We start from the raw sequence: 22,987 nt of genomic DNA, 5'->3' as shown, positions 1-22,987 counted from the left end.
ATTTCTTGGCACTGTCGGCGCCTATTCACCAACTTTTTCCGTTGATTGCCGAAATTGTTGATTGCTGCCTTATGTTGCCTGCCGTTTTGCCGGTAGTAGCGCTCGCGTAGTCCCTGCTTTCGAACAGGACGTGTTTTTGATCTTTTGCCAAAAGTACGTTTCCGCTTCTGTTGTTTGTGTGTATGTGTGTGTGTGTTTCCTTCGCCTCTATTTCCGCTTACACGTTACACGTCTCGTTGCGCCGTTGATTTTTGTATGCTTTTTGTGTGTTTGTTGTGCTTGCAATGGCTTTTATGTTCAACGATTTCCGTTCGTTGATGTGCGCTGCCTGATTTCTGTTGCCACACACAGTTGCTTTTCTTTTTCGCTACTTTTGCGCTATGCGCTTTGTTTTCGTCGCTGGCTATTATTTGTCGGTTTCCCCTTTCAGCGGTGGCACAACTGCCAACGATAAATACACGCCGTTGAAATGGCAATTTCACCGACTTCAATTGTATGTTCGTTTGCTGTTGGCTCACCAGTCGCGCACAGTACACTCGTTGTTACTGTAATCCCAACGATTACAATAATATTTGTGTTGTTTGTTTGTTCGTTTGTGTTTATGGTTGCGTCGCTACAATTCGGTTGTTTGTAGCACCGCTGCGGCTTGTTTCTCGTACGTTCGTTCGTTCGCCCTTAGTTCGGCGCTGGTTTCATTACCAACACACCGTATTGGTTGTGTGTGTGTGTGTTTTTTTTTTTTTTTCGTTAACTCAATAGCATACGCCTGCTCACTTGGCTCGCGCAACTAGACTACAGTTAGTGTCTTCCGTCTGTCTGTTGCGCTGTCTGTCTGCCAGTATTTGCTCGTACGGCTTTCGTGTTTTTTGTACTGTTTTTTTTTTTTTCTTCTTCTTCTTCTAGTCTATTTTATGTTCTCTTATTATTAGTTTTCTATTTACTTGCTGGTTCGCCTTTTTCTAGCACGCAGCAATCTTGTTATGTGTCAGTGGAGACAAAATCGATAATCGACTTGTTGGCCGGTTCGCGTATACCGTTAGCAACTCCACTTTGTCTGTCGCGAGAATCTGCGGCAATTCAGCTTATGTTATTGCCGTCGTGTTTAGATTTGTTTTTTTCGCGTCTTAGCGCTTTCGTGCTGTGTAGTTGTACTAACGCACTAGCCAATAGTTTTCGTGTTTTCGAGGAACTTTGTACAGCAAATTGCCTGTAAAGACGCTTCACTTAGATTTTTCAATTTTATTTTCCACGTATATTTTTTTTTTGCATAAATTTTTCTCATAAAATTTTCGCATAAATTTTTCTCATAAAATTTTCGCATATATTTTTCGCGTAAAATTCTCTCTGCTTCCTAGTTAATCTTCACAGTTTTTAGTACTGTTATAATGTTCTGCTGTTTCATTGAGGAACTTTTCAGCCTTATCAGCGCTTGTAAGCTTTAGTTTTGCACTTAACACACTGCTTTCGTCTCTTCGTATGCCCGATCGTTTAGCTTCTTAGCACGCGCGACTCACAAGTTTATGCTGCTCACTTGCATTTGTTTTTATTTTTGTAGCTAACGTTTTAAGTCGTGACTAAATGTTTATTTTCACCTTCAGCACTCACTTCCTCACTTCTAACTACGTCTCGTCAAACTTTAGCTTCTGCCTAATTGCCTTTTCGTGTTATATGCCAGTCGCCGCTTTAGTTTCGTTGTCTTCGTGCGATTGTTTTTGACTTCGTGTGTATGTTTATGCGTGTATATACATATATATTATTTCCGTGAGGCACGACACGCACTTCTCACACCGACGACGTTACAAATTTATTTTTAATCCGCTTACTTACTTTCACCACGCTTTTTTATTTGTTTTTGTTGCTGTGTGCGAAAAACGAATTGCTGCACGCAAACTGTTGCTTGATTCGCTTGTGACTTTGGTGTGCTATGCAAAGCTGCGCGTTGCTGATCCTTTGCACTGGCTCTGTGTCACCACGCTTTGTGAGCTAGCTGCTGATTGACGACGGCTTTTGACCTCAGCACCGTCGAGTTTGGTTCAACAACTGTCTTGCAGCAACTTTGCACTAACTAACACACACTACGATAATGTTGTTTCGCAGCGTTAACTTAGGTTTTATTGGTTTTGAGATAGCGCTTGTTGGGCTATTTTCGTATTTACGGATTTGCTGATTTTTAGTCGTACAGTGTTCACTTTCGTAACTTCGTGCGTTATCACTTGTCTTCGTCTAGCACCGTAACTGTCTGCTTGTCTAAAGCTCAACTACTTTTAGTCACTTCACTTAACTATTCGGTCGTTTTTTGTAATTTTTGGTTTTTTTGTTTTGTCTTTTTTGCTTTTCTTATGTCTTTTTATTGTTTTTACACACACTCACTACTTTGCTATTTTGCGCTTGCTTGTATTCTATTTTCGTTACTTTTGTTGTGACGCTTTCCTTTCAATATTACACCAAAGCTACGCAGTAAAGTCTTGCGGCTTTTATTGCTTTTCCGCCAATTTAGTTTCGACTTTGTTTTTTGTTGCCACTAAAATTGCCAAACCACCGCGATGTTGTGACACACCGTCGCCGCGCCCACTGCTAGTTGAGCGCGTGTGTGTGTGCGCGCTGGCTTACAGCGCTTTTAGGTCGACTGCCTGGCTGGCTGGTAGGCTATTTTTAGCTTTTTATATATATTTTATATGCTTTCACGTTTTCTTTTATTCTGTTGCGTGTCTTCGGTTCCTGGGCAGCCTGTTTGGTGGTGTATGTGCACGCGTTCTCTCTGTGTGTGTATGTGCGTGTGACTGTATTGCTAGTTAGGATCTTCTTTCACCTATCGCTTGCTGCTTTCAGACAATTTCTCTACACCCCTTAACTGGGCTGTCTTGCTGCCGCGATTGCCGCACCTGCCTCCTTTGCCCTATTAGCCTTACTTGCTGTGCTTGCCTTGGCTTTCGTCCTTTCTTTGCGTATCTCTGTGTGTGTGTGTGTGTGTATATGTTTATTTTTGCGCTGTTAGGCGTTGGAATGCCGTCGCCGTTGCCGTGCTTGCTGTGGACTGAGTTGGCAGTGGTAATTTGCTTCCTTTCGGCCGCACAATTACGCTCACTGCTGGCGCTGTCTGTCTATCTGTCCGTCTGTGCTTTGCCTTGCTGTCTGTCTGTCTACTTGTCAAGTTGCTTGTGCGCTGCTTGAGACTTGACGCGCTTGAAGACTGCCTACTCTACCTGCGCTCTGTTATCCTTACTGCCTTATGGCGGGTTGCTGTTGTTATTGTTGTTGTTGTTGTGAAGTGTCGAACTCACTTTTTCACTTAGCTTTCTTGTTTTGTTGCAATTTGCACTTTGTTTCAATCTTCTATTTTTGGTTCTTTGCACTTTGTTTTTGTTGCGCACTTATCAGCTGCAAACCGTGCTGCTCGCTAGCACTTCCTACTTATGATGACAACGCAGTATTACAAGTTTCGGTTTTGTTTCTGTGCTTCGTCGCAGTTTCTGTGGAAAATTTTTGCGCCTGGCACCACTTCGTTTGATTTGAAAGTAGTGTGGAACTTTGTTGGGGTTTCCGTCACTTTTGTTTCTTCATTTATTTATAACACTTATCACGGTTATTTGAAATCTCTTGGTCCGTCGCACTTTGGTAAGTACTTGCAGTTAACTGGAATATCAGATTCTTTAGAAAAAAAATATATTTTTTAGAAAACTTAAAAAAAATGTATAATACAATTATTGTGTTTCGGCATTTTAAGTTTCGGCAATTAAGTGTAAGTTGACATTTTCACGAAGTATCCACGTTAGCGCGGCGATATTGGTTTCATTATTTTTATTTTTTATTTTTTATGCACTTAATTGCTGAAAGCAGTTCACAGCAAAGCAAATTCTAGCATTTTGAACTAAAAAACAATCATATTAAACAAGAACGAACAAAACTATGTTTCAAGTTTTTGTAGCAGACACTACTTCAACACAAAAAATGTAAACGTTTCGACCACAAGAAGCCTTTAAATTATAAGTAATAGGTTTATTGTTATAATATTTTTTCATTTTTCAAAACTTTCCTGCTACATTTTTATACACTTAACAGGATATTTTAAGTTTGTAACACCCGTTTAAAGGGTATATATGTATAAATGATCAGCATAACGAGCTGAGCCGATTTAGCAATTTCCATCTGTTTATATGCGAACTACTACCACAATTTTTGAGATATCGATCTGAAATTTAGCACGTGTCTTTTTCTCATCAAGGAGCTGCTCGTTTGTCGGAAGCATATATACTGATTATTCGAAATCACGTATTTGTATAAAAACTTTTCTTATTTGAAAAGATTTCTATATGAAATTTAGCAGGAATTAATGTAAAGGAGAGCATATAGCTGCCACACAGACTAACCGATCAAACTCAAACTAAAGAAATATATTGTTATACACTTTTGTGCTAAGTACCTGTGAAGAGTATAGTTTCGGTGCAGCCGCAGCTAATATTTTTTCTTCTTATATGTTAAGTTAGGTTAAATTATATTAGCCTAAGTTCATTAATAATGCCTGAAAAGTGGACAGCAATGCTTTTGTGACATCAGATAATTGCGGCGTATGGGATGGTTTGAACCCCTAAAACCCCTTCGTGTACGCCGCTGTCAGAGAGCTCTTAAAATTTAATTTCTATCCAGGATAAAGCTTTAATATCCATTACAGATTTGTTAAGGGATGTTTTTTATTGTTAAAATATCAAAAAATAACTAATTTGCGATACATTAAGGACCCGTTATTATTGCCAAATAAAAGAAATTTAAATAATTTTAAAAACAAGGCAGAGTTTGTTGAAAACCAATTTAAAATTGCCCTTAAAATAGCTTAAAATTTTATTATTGTACTAGAATATTAAAAGCGTTAGTTTCGAGAAACAAAAATCATAACAAAATTTTTTAGAAGATGAATCGGAAACTTCTTAAAAACAGTTAAGCTGTTTTTATGAAAACAAAGCTTTTACAGTACTTATCAGTTGATACCTGAGACTTTAGAGTTAATTTTGGTCTAGTTTGTACCGCTTTCTTTTAACTATTATACTAACTAAGTTTTGAAAAATGAAAGCTGTGTTGAGACGCGCTTTTAAGTCGGATTGTGTTGGTCAAGCTTTTGTATAAATATATTAATTGAGATGTATCCACTCAACGTTACTTATACTAACCTAACTGTTTGCTATAATCCTACTGTGGAAAGTGGCGAAACGAACAAACAACTGGTATAAAAGTAATAGACTGGTTTAGGCAATTACCTAAAAAGTAGCAAATGGTTTAATAATTTTTTTGGCTTTCAGATATACATGAAATATTTAAAGAGTAAGCAACTGTCAATATAGCCGAACAAAATATTGGCGTATAGAAGACGACTATTGTCACAGACAATCATCAGTTGTTTGAAACAACATAGTTAAAGCAGTGGACTCAATACTGCTTCTGCGTATTCTGTGTCAAATTATTTTGGTGTTGAAATATCAAAAAAAAATTTTAAACACATTTGCACACATTCAAAGTGCAAACTAAGTCCATGGAGTTTGTGTTCTTTAATATTTTCGGAAGGAACCAATATATTGTATGTATATGTTAATTCCGGAAACATCAAAAATGCATTTAAATAGCACCACTAGTTGCTGTTTAATAGAAGCATACATTTGGGAAACGTTTTCAAAAACATTTTGTATGCTTATATTCATTAAAATCGTTTACTAAGTAACTGTCTAAAATATTCAAACTTGCGAACTAACTCTCTATTGAAGCTCGTTGGCGATTAGGAAGCGTGTTATTAAGCTTAAAATCTATTTTAGAAAGAAAGAAAGTAAAATCTGCACAGTAATGAAGTCTCATATGCTGTATCAATGGAAAATTCCAATTGTTTATAAATCGCGTGTGTCAAAACATTACAAAAATCGCATAGAAATATTTTCTTTTAAAAAAAAAATTATAAATACTAAAATGCTAACAAATGAATTTTAGAGAAAAATATTTGTATTAACCTTAAGACGCTTTATACAAAATTAACGTCGGCTTTTGTGACGTTTTTGAAGCTTGCATGAAATTTTCTACTATTTTTTATACTTTTTATATTTTTTAAAATTCAACCTATAATTCTATAAACATTTCATATTCAAAGAAATATTTTTACGAACAAAAGCCAGTGTGTGCCCCAAACTTTAATATTTTATAGTGTATAAACTAAATTATTGAAAATAATGCTGAATTTTGTTATTGCTGCGAATTGCTTGCTAGCGAAATTTTTTTTTAATCAAAAATATTGAAATGCACAGCACTGTCTTAGTTTTCGAAACTACTAATCGGCAGCATTATTAAATTTCTGTTTTATTTGCATTTATTTTTAACACAAATTCGACACTAAATTCACTTTATAATTCAAAATCTGGCTGGCAATTCTTTTGTCAGTGGTTTCGACTTATTTCAAAAACTTTCACAATTATTGCCATGTTTACACTTAGCAAGTTTTGTAAGCGCAACGCATTTGAGGAGCGCTGCTGCACACTGTACGGTTAATGCTTTCGCAAAATTTGCAGTAATTTTAGTTTTGATTTACACACAATTTTTTATATTTGTATATATATATTTTTTTAATTTAAGAAAAATTGTTTTTTATATTAATAAATTTTAATCATATGAATAAAAAAATATTTTTGCGCTTTTTTAAATTTTTATTTTAGTATTATATATTTTTTAATTATTTTTCTGCCGTTTATTCATTAATTTTTTAATAATATTCTTTCAATAAATATTTATTTTTTAATTTTGCTTATTATTATTAATTTTTTTTATTTATAATTTTTTTTTATTTAATCATTATTTATTGTTTAATTTAAACTTAACACTTTATACATTTTTCTCTTTATGTTGCGCTTGTTTTTGTTTCGGGCATTAATTTTGCCGATTCCTTGCGCTTGCACTTTCAATCGCGTACTGACTGCCTTCACCGCTGCACAAACACTTTTATATATCACAGTAGTAGTAACTGTTATGCCAAACGCTGCATATTTGTTATTGCATTGCTTACACCATTTTTTTTTTTTGTTCAAATTTCTCGTTAAATTTTTTGAATTTTCAAAACATAACGTACGCAAAAAACTCAAATCAATTTTTAACCTAATTTTTAAGTTTATATACTATAATTTATTTTTAATTTTTTATTATTTTTGCCAATTATCTTTCAATGGCTTGTTCACGCTTCTTATTTTGTCACTGTTATGCTGGACTAAGCGGAGCAAGTTTGCCAATTCATTCACAAAAAATTATTCGCAAAAATTATAAGTTTTTTTTCACACTCACACACAAAACCTTAAATACAACACAATGCACCTGCGTTGTGCCGATTTGTTTAAGTTTTTGTCGTGTACCTTCTGAAAAGTTTACTTCACTTTTTCACTTAAAAATTTCAGAAGAAAAAACTTCACTGCACTTTTGTGTAAGAGCTCAGTAGTGAAATTTTGTCCTTCTTAACGTTAGCAGCGACAAGCGAGGACTTGTCGTGTGTTCTTAGCAGGAATCGCCTGTTTGTCTACTAAACGTTTAGCTGAACCGTTGCCTGTGCTAAGGTTGGCCCGTTGGCTGGCTGTTTGTGTACGAGTATTAGCGGCGTCCGACATCCGCTTTGCCTTCTTGCCTTCTTTGCGGTGCGCTGCGCTGCTCCTGTATAGGTTTCGTTTGGTCGTCGTCGTTATTTTTCTCGTGTTACATATAGCATGTGCACCGTTGGTTGTGCCGAAAGCTATTCGCTGCTGTCGCGTTTTTGTTCCGTTCCGCACAACAATTGCCCTTGCCGCCGCGCGCCGCAATTGTTGGTTTTGTCAACGGTGTTGAGCGCTTCAATCGCCTACTGTCCGTTTCAGCGACTTACAGCTATTGTTCGCTGCGTTGTTGTTGCCAACTCTGCTGTTTTGGCATGTGTTTTTATGTTTCGTATATATTTCGTTGCCGTCGTGTTCCCGACTTTGGCGTCCCTACTTGCCACATACACTGCACTTCGCACTGACTAATTTCTGCAGCTACTGTTGCTGCTAGCTACTCGCCAGTGTCAGTAAGGCAAACTGTTGTTGCTCTGTTGGTTGGTTAGAATCAACTCTCTTTTGCACTGTCGCACCACTGCGTACTTAATTTGGTACGCCGTCCGCTACAACTCGCGTATGCTACACTCGAACGGTTCGTTCACGTTTGTATGCTGAGCGCACCGAAGTCGCTCACAGAGCCCTACGTCAACCACTTGTTTTCAAAGTAATCGTTTTCGCCCTCCCGGTTGCCCGGCTTTCACAACGCTGCGTCGTTGTCGTCCGTCCCCTACACATGTTTTCGAACTTTTTCTATTTGGAGAATGCTTGTGTAGAGTCTCCTTTTTGCCTTTAAATCGTAGCATGTCACCTTCCGCCCACCTAAGCTTTAGCTTCGGCACAGCACTTTGTCGGCATAGCCGTCATCAGTCATTCAGCTGGTTTATTCGTACGTTCATTTCGTGTTGCTTCATGTGCCGGTTGAAAGGCATAACAAGTGCGTATGGAAGGCAATAACCACAGTAGCACACAACAACATCAACTCAAAGTGACAACAACAACATCACATTTGTTTGGATGTCAAGATGTGAGCAGGTAGTTCCTTCCTGTACGAGCCTGTTACACCATCACCAATCCAAATGACCCGAGCTCCTACAGCCGCGCGCATACTTTAAGCGCCAACCATGTGGGTGTACACGAGCGCTTCGTAAACAGTGAGTCACAGAGAGTATGCTCATAGGAAGCTAAAGATTCTCCAATTCGATTTCATAGCGACTAGTTTGAATTTTTTTCACACTTCATACCGATGCTGTGCGCCAAAATGAGTTTTGTAACTCACAAAAGAAGCGTCTACTTGTCTGCGTTGGAAACAAAAGCGTTTACGACTTTCAGAGAGCAAACGAAGATATTTCTCTCGAGAAATAGATAAAGAAGAGCATCGTCAGTAAAGGTGGCTAAGTCCTTGAATAGTCCAGATCTTCCCATTCGATTTAGTAAAGCATATGTGGAGGAGAAGTGAGCATGCGGTTGTTCTCTCACGTTAGTAATAACTAGCTGATCTAACAAACTTTAAGCCGCCTTTGAGCAGCTGTTTTACTGAAGCAGTTTCGACCAGTCGAAATTATTCTTCCAACGCAGCACAATCCTTAATTAGCCTGATCTTTTGGATTAAAATAGCTAACTCCCCAGAAATCGCTACATCTATAGAACTCAATTATTATGAGAGCACGTATGATACAGAACTATTTTTTGTTGGGCGCTGGTCCCACACAGTAGTCAATGCTAATGCGAAAATTTGATGCTAATCCGTCAAATAGTTTCAGAGATATGAGCATATTTGTTACTCAGTATAGTCGGCTCTCTAAATTTCAAAGTCATTTTTTTCGAAACGCTGTTTTCAGAGTTGGTAAGAAAAAGGCTGGACCGCTAAACTTGACATTTTCACCCGACCTGCTTAGATATATTTATCAGGTAATGGTCGAAGGAATAAGGTTTACGCGAATAATTTCGCTTTTTCAAGCCAAAATGTAAATTCTTTAACAGAAGAAGACGTTTTATTTCGGAAACCGTTATTTGTTAAAAATCAAAATTTTGACTAGTCCTTCGACCATTATTTATATGAAGTTTTTTTTTTGTTTTTAGATTTGAGATATTTTCAAGCAGTAAAATCTTCCTCATCTACAGATACCATTTTTCGGAGTTCCTCCTGGAAATCGGTTACGGGATCAAAAAAACCCAAATTTTTCAAAATGAACCTACAATTCTTAAAATGCATTAAACTCTGCTACTGTACATTTTTATTTTTTTTATTTATTTTTTAATAAAATGTAAAAATTAAATTTCTGGTATAAGTCTGAAGGAATGCTTTTACTCTATATAATCCTATTTTAAGGCTATGGTTTCCCAGCTACTACGTGAGAGGATACTTAACGAAGAGTCTAGTAAAAATTGGTGGAAAAACATGACTAATTGTCGAACAATAGTTGAAAATTTTTGACGACTTGTGTTCTTTTTTTGGCGTTTGATGACCGAAAGTGGGGTGACAGCCAATTCAGTTTTTATCGGTTCTTAACTACCACTATTTTAGAAGTTTTTTAAACCAAGGTAAATAGATCATTCATCCTATTAATAGGATCACCATTGGAGTAAGTTTGGTGTTGGTCGATACTAAGCGGGCCTTAGACCTATAATTTTGAAGCATTTTTTTTAGCACATAAGTAGAATTTTTTTCGCAGACGGGACTCTGCGACAGATGTCCTTTAAAAACAGTATAATTCTCTAAAAAAAATATATATAAATATAAAATATAATATTTTTTAAATCTCATTACTTAAAATAGGCACTACGACTCAAACGACATACAACCCTGTCATAAACCTTCCGACAAATGCCGGCTTGACGCAAATATTTGTTGCTCCACCAATTGCCACAAGTGTATGAAAGTCTCCAAAGCAAAAGGGCAACAGCTGATACAAAAAGGACGACAGTAAGCAGAGCAAAAAACGGCAAAAACAACAAAACACAGAAATCGATGAAAAAGTGCAACAACATTACGGAGTGCTGGTTAACGGGTGTTACACACTTTTTTCGTTTAGGGCTGAATAAGCGCTGTCGCATGAATGGTGAAAATATTTGAAAACGGGTGGATAACACTGTTTGTTTGTAGGTAAACAAAAATCGCATAGTAAAATTGCCTTCATTGACTCGCCGTCCGCAGACATCCTACCGCAAGCAAAATTCCTTTCGACCCGTTGCAAAACAAGCGCTGATAACAACAAGTACACAAGAGCAGCAGAGAGCGCGTATGCTGAGAGAGCGCACAGGCCAGATTTATATACATACTTATACAGGCGATTGACGACAGGAAGCGAACGAGCAACGAAATATCTTACAATTTACTGCTTAGTATAAACAAGAGTAATGGTTTTCAAAGCGCATGCGCCGACTTCACGGTGTGCCCGCAACTTATACGTTGCTACAAACTGACTTCACTGTGGAGACTTTGCTCCCGGCCAAGCTGGCAATAAGCTGGTGTTCATTGAACATTCGCCATGTAGGGGAAGTTTGCTTGCAATGTCACAACAACAACAACAACAACATGTTGCTCTACTCACATTTTATAATCTCCCAACTGAGTAATAACTCTCGGTGCGCCTAATGTACTGTTGTTAGCACACAACTCGGCTTTCGTTGGCTTACAATTTGGCTTGCTTAATAGCATGGTTGTTTTTGGTATTATCGGTGCAGTGGGTGCGCCACTAGTATGACGCCTACGCGTATCTGTGACGTAAGCACCGAGGCAAACGGCGAGTATGAGTGACGGCGAACAGTAAGCTTGGTACACACAGACAGACTGGCTGGCAAATAGGCAGGCAGACTGCTGGCGAGCGTACGCCAGCTGGGCAAGTGAGTGGCGCGAGAGCGTACAACGGAAGTCAGGATATACGACGAGTTAGGGAACGCTGCGAAAGGCAGAACAAAATAAACACAAATGCTGAAAGTGAACAAATTGGCAAACGAGATGAAATGAAATGGATTACACACACTTGCCGTTTGCCGCTTGCTCAGCGGCTCAGCTGCTCAAATCTTTACGGTACAGCTCTCCAACAGCCTCTGTTGCCTTTGCCGTAATTCTGGTTACTACCGTTACTTTTGAAGTGGTCGAAGTGACCCTGTGTGGTATTGATGGAAACTCAACTGGGTATATTACGTTTACCACGAAGTTTGTAACACCCAAACGGTAACGTCGAAGACCCTACAAGGTATGTACATGAATGATCAGCGTGACGAACTGAGCCGATTTAGCTCTGTCCGTTTCTCTGTGTGTATACACGAGAATTAATCCCTCAGTTTTAGATATAATGATGTGAAATTTTGCACGCTTCCTTTTTTCTTCAAGAAGCCGCTCATTTGTTGAAACTACCAATATCGGACCACTATAAGATATAGCTGTCATACAAACTTATCGATCATAATCAAGTCCTTGTATGGACTATGTAACTTTTATATTTCAAAACTTATCTCATCTCTCATTTGGCTTAAGTTATTGTCCCAGCCAGCGCTACGATCTGTGAACAAACTATTCAGATCGTACTACTATAGCATAGAGCTGTCATACAAACAGACCTTTCCTAATCAAGTTCTTGTATGGAAAACTATTTTATTTGACATAAATTATTATCGAAAGTAGCGCCATAATCCCTGAATAAATTGTTAAAATCAGATTACTATAGCATATAGCTGTCATACAAATGGATCGATCAAACTTAAGTCCTTGTGTGGGAAACTATGTTATTTGACAAGATAGCTTCAAGAAATTTGGCGCAAATTATTATCCGAGACAACGTTACAAGCTCCGAATAAATTGTTCAGATCGTACTACTATAGCTTATAGCTGTCATACAAACTGACCGATCCAAATCAAAATGACGATCGTTTTGTAGCCCTTAATGCTATAAGAAATGCATCTGTGAAGGATGTTTTTGATAATTACGCCTTGGTGAAGGGCTTAAACGTGAGTTTTATTCCGAGTGACCATCATAAAACGGTGATCTCCTGGCGCATCAGAAGCGGAAGTTTATGTAAGCTGCAGTCATTTAATTTTATTGCATATGCAAGCTATAAACATAAATTTTTTTTAGATTTTTTTTTTGTTTTTTTTTCTACTATTTTTTTTTTGTCTTACAACTAATCTTGCTTACATGTCCTTATATCATTTACATATCAACTGCCTTGCTTTTCAGCTTCTAGTGTTCCGCTCTATCGCATAGACATGTGCTCATCACTGTCGCCTCAATTTAGACGTTGGCAAACTGCTCAAAACCAAACGCTGCGTTGTACTCCAAACACTAATATAAGTAGACACATAAACCCATACAAACCGAAGTGCAGTTTTTTTTTTCACTAAAGATTTAAAAACATGTCAGCAAAGCCACACACTCTTTTCTACTCACATACATACACACACACAGCCACATATACTTGTTTCACATTCACTTATGCATTCACTTCCGCCTTTGGTGCTGAAATGTGTCAAGTGCACGCACACACCCAACCCTCTACATCGACAAAGCTTGATCAGCAGGCATACTCTGCGCTCCACTCCTCACACACTCAACAATTTTTGCATGTGTGTGTGTGTGTTTATGTGCTTGTGCTCACATATGTAGGTCTTACCACAGGCTAATCCAATGAAGCATATGACAAAATTTTACACAACAAGCGGCAGACAAGTGTGTATTTTTGGCCTGATTGCAGCTGCACTGGCATAATATCGCATAACATACCGTTACATTATCATATACATACATACTTATTTCATATCTACTTTGACACGCATGTACCGTTATGAGCATTGTGCAAACTTATGCGATTGTGATTTTCTGAGATTATACATTTTTATTATGGAAATCGCAACAGTGATTGAGTTGAGCGCGCAAGAGTTTACAGCATCTTTGGCCGCAGCGTGTTGTAATATGAACTATTAAGAAATCCAATTTTCTCTCTTATGTTACAGGCTTTATTGAATATGGATTTGAGTGTATTTGTAAATTTAAATATTGACATTTTGACAGAATATGGCGACTACTGAATCAAATTTTCAGCATCACATTTTTCTGGAGAGACGCTATGGTTGACGGTGGTTCTAAGAATATACAAGTAGTACATAAAAAGGAAACGTTGATAAGCTCACAAGAAAGGCACTCTTACCACAATTTCAGCAGAATAGAAACGAATCGGTGCTGCTCCTGTCTCTTGCATTCTAGCACTGGAACTATGGAGCTCAAGAAACGTTGGTTAGTAACCAGCCCGTGGGCGACAGCAAGACCGTTCTTGCCTAAAGTTGAAAAAAAAAGAGATTCAGTGAATTACCTACACTTAGCAAAGTTCATTTCGCCGCAATACCGGTGAGATTAAAAAATGTTGGTAAAAGCAAATCACCAAAGTTGCTTGAAGTGAAGGTGGAAACATTTAAACATTGCCCAGCTTTCGCTGGACTAAGATTGAAGTTTCTTAATAGTAGGCGAATACACTGGAATTGCTGTTAGCCACCTCAACAAATTTGTGGCGGACTAAAAGTGCTTTGTTTATATGACACGGTCTTTTTGATCCATATTTAAGAGTACTGGCTACGGACCGGCGTTTTTAGCTTTCCAAGTGGGATCAATCGAAGCTTTACGAATATCAACCTGATAACGTAACCTAGTGATAAATATGTATTATAAAGGAATTTAGTTTCAAATGGGTACGCGGATAGTTTCCAAATTGTTACGGATAGTCTCCCAGTAGCATCATCATCCGATTTGAAAAATATAGTTTTGAAAAAAAGCGCATTCAAAGTAGTTTTTCGCATTGAAGCTGACTGACACGAACGCTTCGAAACTACAGCGTACTTGAAAGGGACCACAAAATTAAAAAAAAAAAAATATTTTATGTTAATTTAAAAAAAACTTAAATAGCCGAATTAAAAAATAGACAAAAAAAATTTTTTTTTTTAAATGCGTGTTTGAAAAATTTTAAAACTTAAAATATGCAAAATGTTTAAACATTTTTAATCTCTTCCATTTGGCAAGCAATTTCATTATTTATTTATTTATTTATATTTTTTTGTTATACCCATTTCAAGGATTTTCCCCTACGTTTCCAAAAGGCAACGTTGGAGACCCTATTAAATGTATATTATATGTAAATGAGCAGCACGACGAGCTGTGTCGCTTTAGCCATGTGCCGCCAGTTTGTCCGTCTGTCTGTATAAACTTGAATTAGCCCTTCAGTCTTTGAGATATTGTTGTGTGTGTGTCGGAACCGTACATATCGAAAAACTATAAGTATAGCTTATATCTGCTAACTGAACGATCAAAATCTTTTCTTTGTATGGAAAACTTTTTTATTTGATGAAATAACTTCACGCAATTTGGCATAGATTTTCGAAAGCAACGCTACATTCTCCAACATATTGTTCAGATCGGATCACTATAATATATAGCTGTCATACAAACTTAACAATCGAAATCAAGATAAAGATCATTTCATACGCTCTTATGCTATCAAAAATGCATATGTGAAGAGTATTATAGCTTCTGTGCAGCGGAAGTTAACGTTTTTTCTTGTTTTTATTTTCTTTCTGCTTCTATATATTACTTTTCGCATATTCTCTAGAGACAAGCATCTTTTTACAATTCATTTCATATTCATAATATTTCATATTTACCTGATTTTTAATACGTACCTCTGCCTTGCATACTATCAACACTATGGATATTGATGTATTACTGCAATTTTTGTTGTACTGAAGAAAGTTACCTGTATACACACGTATGTGGCGGGTTTTTCAATAAGAGTGATATGATTTCTTTTCAAAAAAAAAACGCATCAATTGTTAAGGAAATTCAAATATTTTTTGGGAAGTGAAGAACGAGCGATGCAATTAAGTGCTGAATATAACATTATTTAAATGGCCTTAACGATTTCTTGACTGCTTTTGCAGTAATTAATTTGATAAACGCAATTTTCGGGTACTTTTCCCACTAAATCAAGTTGTATGCCATGAATAGCACGTTCAGTCTTGACTTCTAAAGCTCGAAGAGAGTCTGATTTGTGGCTAAAGAGCAATGACAGCAAATAATACAACACAACGTAGTCTAATGGTGTTAAATCGCAACTTCTTAAAGGCCAGTCAATGTCACAATTTCTTGAAATTATCGAATCTCCAAATTTTCTCCCAATAATTTAGTTGTTGCAAGTGTTGTGTGGCACGTAACCCCGTATTGTTGCAACCAGATGTTGTCAAGATCAACTTCTTTCAATTGCAGCCATAATAAATTGGTTATCAGTATCGATCTATACCGCTCTTCATTGTCAGTAACTATGCCACCAGCTTCATTTGGAAAGAACTACGGACCAATGATTATACGAAAAAAAATCGCACTAAACTGCCAATTTAAGTGAATGCAATGGTTGTTCATGAATAATTTGTGGATTTTCTTCGCACCAGAATCGACAGTTTTGCTTATTTACCGACCATCAAATGGCATAACCGCACGAAATGTTGCGATTGGAGAACGATTATTTTGAAAATAAAATGAGTAATTTGTAAACGTTGCTCTTACGCATATCTTTCCACGATTAAATTGCAAACATTACTAAATACAATGAAAAAAAATTACAGATCATGACATGGCTGAAACGATACAATTAGAAATTATATCATCCCTATTGGAAAACCCATTACATACGTAAGTAGAACCAACAATTTTGTGCTATGGAGTTAAGTAAATATTTATGTTGATATGAGCGTTGAGAGCACAGCGCGATGCACAATGCTAGACGCGTGTACCTACTTACTTGGCATCATATAAACATATATTTATATGTCTATAGTATACAGCAAACAAACAATTTATTTGTGGCTAGAAATTGTTGCTTTTATGCAAATTCAATTTATTTTTGTATCAGCTTAGTTGCTATGGTTATTGCGGGCAGGCCAACTGCTTACCAGCTAGATGCTAACTCCTGCCTACTGAATGTCCTTACTCTTACGCACTTGTCATATCGCCCTCACTATTTTTCATTCATGATACGCACTAGCGCTCGGCGGCTGCCTTGATGACGTATACGCATGTATGTCTGCATGTAGATGGCTGTGCTGCCACTGTAGTCTACCGTCATACGATACCGATGACGCGATTTGTTGAGATTTCGTCCTTCAACAAATAGGATTTACACTGTATATTTAGTGGATTTTATGCGTTGCCGCTTCACACACACACACACACACACATACACACACACACACAACAACGCAAACACTTCTCACTTTGTCATTGCTATATAATCCCCTTTCGAGCCGCTTCTCATACCACTCAAGCTGGGCATTAACTGCCGTTTCAGCTGACTGTAGAGCGTGCTTTCGCTTCTACTTTGGCGCTTCCTACAGTGTTCTCCTTGCTATTTTAACCTTCTTTCTTGCTTTAACCGCCTTTCTCCACTTATTGCCAAACTCTGCTCATTGTTGCTGCCGTTTTTTCGCGTTGCCCACTCGTTCTAGAGTCGTCATCACTGTCATCATCATCCTTATACGGTGTCTCATCTGACCACCAGTTTGTAACAGCTTCAAACGCTCCACGACTGCTTTTGTCCGCCGCTTCTTCACTTTTCGCATCGCACTTTTCTATAGCTTTTCGTTTATCTATTGTGTACTCTCTTTTCGCCAGCCATTTTTTACCACACCGAATTTATTCACTTGCATATATTGTATTTCTTGTGTGTATATGTGTGTGTGAGTGGTCCATTCATTGCTGCTGTCGTAATTGTTTTCTCTGCCAGCATTTATCGCCATATTTTGCTAGTTTTATACACATATTTTCTTTTACATTTGCAATATTATTTTTATCTACACCATGCGTCACAATTGTGTTGGCCATCCTCTCAACGCAGCGCAATGCTTTCGGTGTTAAAGCAATTTTCTCTTTTTGCACTTTTCACTAATTTTGCTATTTGTTATTGTTCTATCTGTATTTTGTTCCATTTTTTCTTTGTACATTCGCGTGTTCTGCGTACTCTCACTAGCTTCATCTCTTTTGTCGTTTTTTTGTGTGCCTTTCCACAGCTTTCCTCTGCGCCTTCATCGATTTACATTTACTTTTAATATCGCTCATTTCGTTGTTGATGTTTTGTGGCTTTCAAATTATTTTTGTTTATTTTACCCTTAATAATTTTGGTCTACCATCTTTATTGGTCTACAAATTATTTGGTCAGCTTCAGCTTTTGCCTTTATTATATGTTTGTTTAAATTTTTTGTAGCAAAATAATATTGGGTTTTCGTAAGCTATTGCTAAAGTGTTGCGCTCTGTTTTGGGTATTCAAAATAATACAAAACAGAAAGCTGTTTGTTCGCATGTTTATTTCTATATAAAAGTTAGGCGAGTTAATTAAATTAGCATCAACAAATTTAGGTCGTTTATGCACCGTTTTACTCGATAACTTTTTACCATGTTAAAGGTCATTTTATAGTGCCACACTCATAGATGCCCCGTGCCAATTAGCAAAAAACATGGCACATTGCATTTTCACAAGCTGCTCTCTTACAAACTCAATCATCATAGACAGCAACAAGTCACTTCATGCCAGATCCGAACTATAAAGTGTATGCATAGGAACCTCCCCAACCAAATTTCAGGAGCTTCTGGCGAGTCGCTATCGATGTGTGTAGTCTGACGAATGGGAAACCAGTGCTCTCCTACCTATTGGCCGAAGCTCACCGCTACTGTACGATTACTTCCCGGTCCAATTATTAACAGTCTTCTTATTCTTCTTCTTAACTTGCGCAGGCATCGCTTTCGCGATTATAGCCGACTTAACAACAGCACGTCAGTCGTTTCATCTTTTCAGACCTGGACCAAATGTAGCCAGGTCCTTGTCTACAACGAAACGGAGGTCTTTCTCTACCACTACTTCCAACGGCTGGTACTGCACCGAATACTTTCAAAGCAGTAGTGTTTTCATTCATCCGGACAACATGGCCAAGCCAGCGTAGCTGCTGTCTCCTCGCTGAACTAAGTTTATCGTCAAGTGCTCAAAATATGCACCAAAAATGTAGTGGTTTACCATCGACTTCACTAGTCTTCATCCCCGCACTCAGTATCCAAGATTTATACAGCGAAACAAAACTTTTTTTAAGACACTAAGCTTCTCGATTGAAAGGTCGTTTTGAATTCGTACACGATCCCTTAAAAAAGTGCCTCTGACATCTTCAATGTTTCAACTAGTTTCAACTAGCTTCATCAACTTCATTTAACGATCATTCAAAATCGTTTTTTATGCTTTTTGGAGGTCACTGAAGGCATCGTCTTCGGTCCCCATATAGGTTAGATCTAATATGAAATATAAATATATATATGATTTGCATTCTTAGAGGATACGTAACGTTCTGCTAATATTTTCTCGGTATTTGCTCGATCTTTTTCTCCCGTAAGTGGTTAAAATTTTAATTGAAGATGATGAGAGATTTAGTTAAAGTTTCTGGTAAATTGTAAAATTGTAACACATAATAAAAAAAATTAAATGAAATAATATAACCAAAATTCTCAATAGCGTCAAATAGCTCTCACTTTCAGCGACCCAAATAAAATTTTAAGACGCGCCCTGAGCCGCGAGATACACATTTCAATTTTGTCAAACATTTCGATAGTTACTTTCGGTTCTACCGAAACAAAAGCGCTTGCACCCATTCAAACGACAGCGTCGCATATTTCTGCAATTTTCTAAAATAGCTTAATTTATTTAGGGTCGCTACATGCACAATGCCTCTTGATAAGTATCTTTTGGTAGCGAAATTCAGGCGAAAACGAGAGCGTTGCCTTAGATTAAAAATTTTCTAGGAAGCAGCTATCAGAGCAAAGGGAAAATAAAAACTTACCAATTTGACCTTGAAATCGAACTAGCTATAAATAACACACAAATTGGCAACGCTATATGTATGTATGTATTTATATGTATATGTACCGTTATATGTCTTCAGATGTGCACTCAATAACAGAACAAGCATGAGACAGCCGCAAAGCCACGCACACAGCAGCTGGCCTGTAGGAAAGCGTGCGTTTGGATATCGGGCTAAGGATATTTTCATATATTACTTTAACTTTAAAATATGACTTGCTCTACAGGGTGCCTATTACATCTCATATGTTTATCAAGCCTTGTGCGTATGTGTTGATACGCTCTATTTACATTTCGCTTACGATTTTTCAAATGACACAATTTTCTGGTTTTTTATGTGTAATTTTCATGCGTTTACATGCGATCCTATTTGATGTCACACAGCTCGAACGCACATAGGCAAACATGCACACATACACACAGTTTAAGCGATGCGCTGGAATTTTGTCTCATTTTCATAGCCTTTGCTCGACTCGACTTTTGTTGCCATTGGCACGCACAACATTACGCACGTACGCTCATACATATATGTACTTATATAATACGCATTCCATACATAAATACATACAAACGCACATACTTACATGTATAACTGAAGTTTTACACACGTAACTCTTCAAGCTGCTCGCTCTTTGAAGCTCTGTGCCTCTCACTCAACATTTTTTCAGCATGATACATACATATATAGGTCTCCATGTGTGTATAGCGGTATATATATGTATATACTTTGGCAGTTATCTATATTTAGCCTGCGTTGTCAAAAATATTTTAAAGCTAATAAAATATACTTTTGTGCGCTATTTTTAGTAACGTTCACATGAAGTCTCAGAAAAAAATATGCGTTCCCTATACGCCGTGGCAAAAATGGAATTATATTAAAATCGCGCCCACATGCAGTTATGTGACTTAGTTTTACATATGAGGAGAGACCGATAAGTACTTAGCCTACAAAAAAAATTCGGTATTCCTTTAGTCAAATACACTTGATCCAATGAACATCCGAGTCCAACCTACTCATTCGACTATAATTTTTACACGACGAGTAACTTTTTCAAGTATACTTAGAAACAAATAGTAGTCTCCCGAAATCAAATTTGCATAACGCACGGTGAAAGCAGAAGTTCATAAATTCATAATTTCGACCAATTTGATCGTAACGACGGCGGTGGTATGAGCCGATGAGTTGTCGTGGTGCAAGAGCACTTTATTCTTAGACAAATGTGGCCGTTTTATTTGTGATTCGTCATCGCATTAGTCCAAAAATTTGATATACAAGAAAATTACTGTTTTGTCTTTTCCAAGTATTCAAAGTAGATCACATTGTGAGTTCCAGAAATGGGTCAATATCCCCTACTCGACCGATACCACACTCTTTGCTCTCTTCGGAGTACGTTCATCAGTTCAGATTCACTACTACGACTGTTCTTTGGACTTTGGTTAGCTACTGGTGGATCTATGTTGTGTTCACGAAACAACACAGAAACACCTACGGATCGGGATCAAACGACGTCAAAGATAGCTGTGAAGTAGTTGTACAGTTGTGCTTATTGTCCGGTGTGAAGACACTACAGCTCGTCGGCTCGTGCCCAATATTTCATGCAGGATATGTCTCACATGGTCGTTTGAGTTCCCTATTAACTCAGCTATCTCGCGTACCTACAATCGGTGCTTTGCCAATACGCGATCTTGTCAGGTTACACTCTGTGGCAAGGGTTTTCGGAGCACTTGTATGTGGAACATCACAAGCCAACCAGTTTTTATCGTTCGCCATCAAAGTAGATGAGCCTCCGTATAAAGTAACTAAATGCTCCTTGAATTCACTTTGAGAGTTTGCGTGCACACCCTTCTCCACCCTCAGTAAAACAAGAATACGAGTGCGATATGCAAAATCGGGCGGTGAAGCTAAATATTTATTGAACCAACCTTGTATGTGAGATATTCATTCTATAAACGTTTTAATTACATATTTGCATTTATAGAATACTAAGAAGTTATTTTAGAAGGTGTAAAAGCAAAGCTGCTTTTGGTCTTTGACATGCGCTCACATACACACGAGTATATATTTGTATACCATAAATATAAATATATAATTAAATTAGTATTAGTGGTATGTCATTTTTTTTCGTGGTATTTACATTCCATTGTTTTTATAAAAGGGATACAAAGTAATACAGTAGATCAAAAAAAAAAAATTCGTTGAAGGCACTAAAGGCCATCCCAGCCGAGGCATATCAAGTGTATGGAAAATTCGATTAAGCATTGGCATACTTGCATTGGCTCAGGAGACTATTTTGAAGGCGTTACGAAAGACCATAGAGGTGTTAGTTAAGTTTTTTAAAATGTACTCATTTCTTGAGGGAACTAATTGCTTGCCAATGTATATCTTGGGGTTCCATACTGAAAGTTTAACATTTCAATCTAGTATAGTATCTAGAACTATATGGATCACTCTGGTTTCTCATGACATCTCGAACAATATCTCTGCGTTGGGTGGGTGGTGTAAACCACGGAATGACGCTCATGCTAAGAGGTCAATTAATTAGTAATACTTTTTTGTAAATGTACGTAAACTCGTTCCTCAGTTTTTAATATTTCGATCTGAAATTTTTAATAAATTCTTTTCTCTTCAAGAAGCTGCTCATTTGTTAGAACCTCTGATATCGAACAACTGTAGCATATAGCTGCCATACAAACTGATCGATCGGAATCTGGTTCTCGTATAGAAGACTTTTAGAAATTGACGAGATATTCTCACGAAATTTGGTATGGATTATTGTCCAAGACAACGCTGCAATATTCAAAGAAATTATTGAGATCAGACCGTTATAGCATATATATAGTTGCCGTACAAACTAACCAACAATCATAGATTACCTTTCAAATTTATCAGTCCTTCTCAAAGCTTTCGAAAGTGTTCCACAAGTTCACTACTTGTTTTTATTTTATTTTAGCTGATATTTCAAGCATTTTTAAAACCATAAATATTTCTAACACAATTTGCTGATTTTATTTTCAAAAGCTAGCATCTGAAGCTATTAGTTTCACTGTCATTTTTACAAGTCTTTACTTACTTTTATTTGTAATTTTTAGATACAAGACTCGTTTGCGGAAAACAACTATGAATAACTAGCCTTGACGCATCAGTTCATTAGATCTATATTAGAGTTAGACTATGCACAATTTCAAGAGTAAAATAATTTAGGCTAACACATACACTAATTATCGCAAATTAGCCAAAGCTTATGTTGCAATTTGCTAGCTGTCATCACTAAATATATCACAGTGACAGAGACGCTCGCACCAAATTCGGCAACGAGCGATTCGAGCACCTGCACCCTATAATGAATTCGTCCAAAATGCAGGCAGGTACATAATTCCTAAACGGAATAAAGCAGCATTGCGCTGTCATAACTGTTGTCGTCACCATAAACATGAAAATTAATCTATTCTAATTGAACTGAAACTAAGTTAAGAGTATCTGGAAGCTGCATGCCAACAGCGCAAATACGTCATAAATACATAAGTAAATACAA

General features: G+C 37.2%; 1 protein-coding gene across 1 annotated transcript in view; it reads right to left on the bottom strand.

Moving 5' to 3' along the window:
- jeb (jelly belly) overlaps positions 1-22,987 on the bottom strand; it is a 70,351-nt gene that overhangs the window by 6,801 nt on the left and 40,563 nt on the right. The window lies entirely within an intron of this gene.

This window comes from Bactrocera oleae, chromosome 4, assembly GCF_042242935.1.
Source record: "Bactrocera oleae isolate idBacOlea1 chromosome 4, idBacOlea1, whole genome shotgun sequence".
In the NCBI taxonomy this organism is placed as follows: domain Eukaryota; kingdom Metazoa; phylum Arthropoda; class Insecta; order Diptera; family Tephritidae; genus Bactrocera; species Bactrocera oleae.
This window is presented reverse-complemented; position numbering and strand designations above follow the sequence as displayed.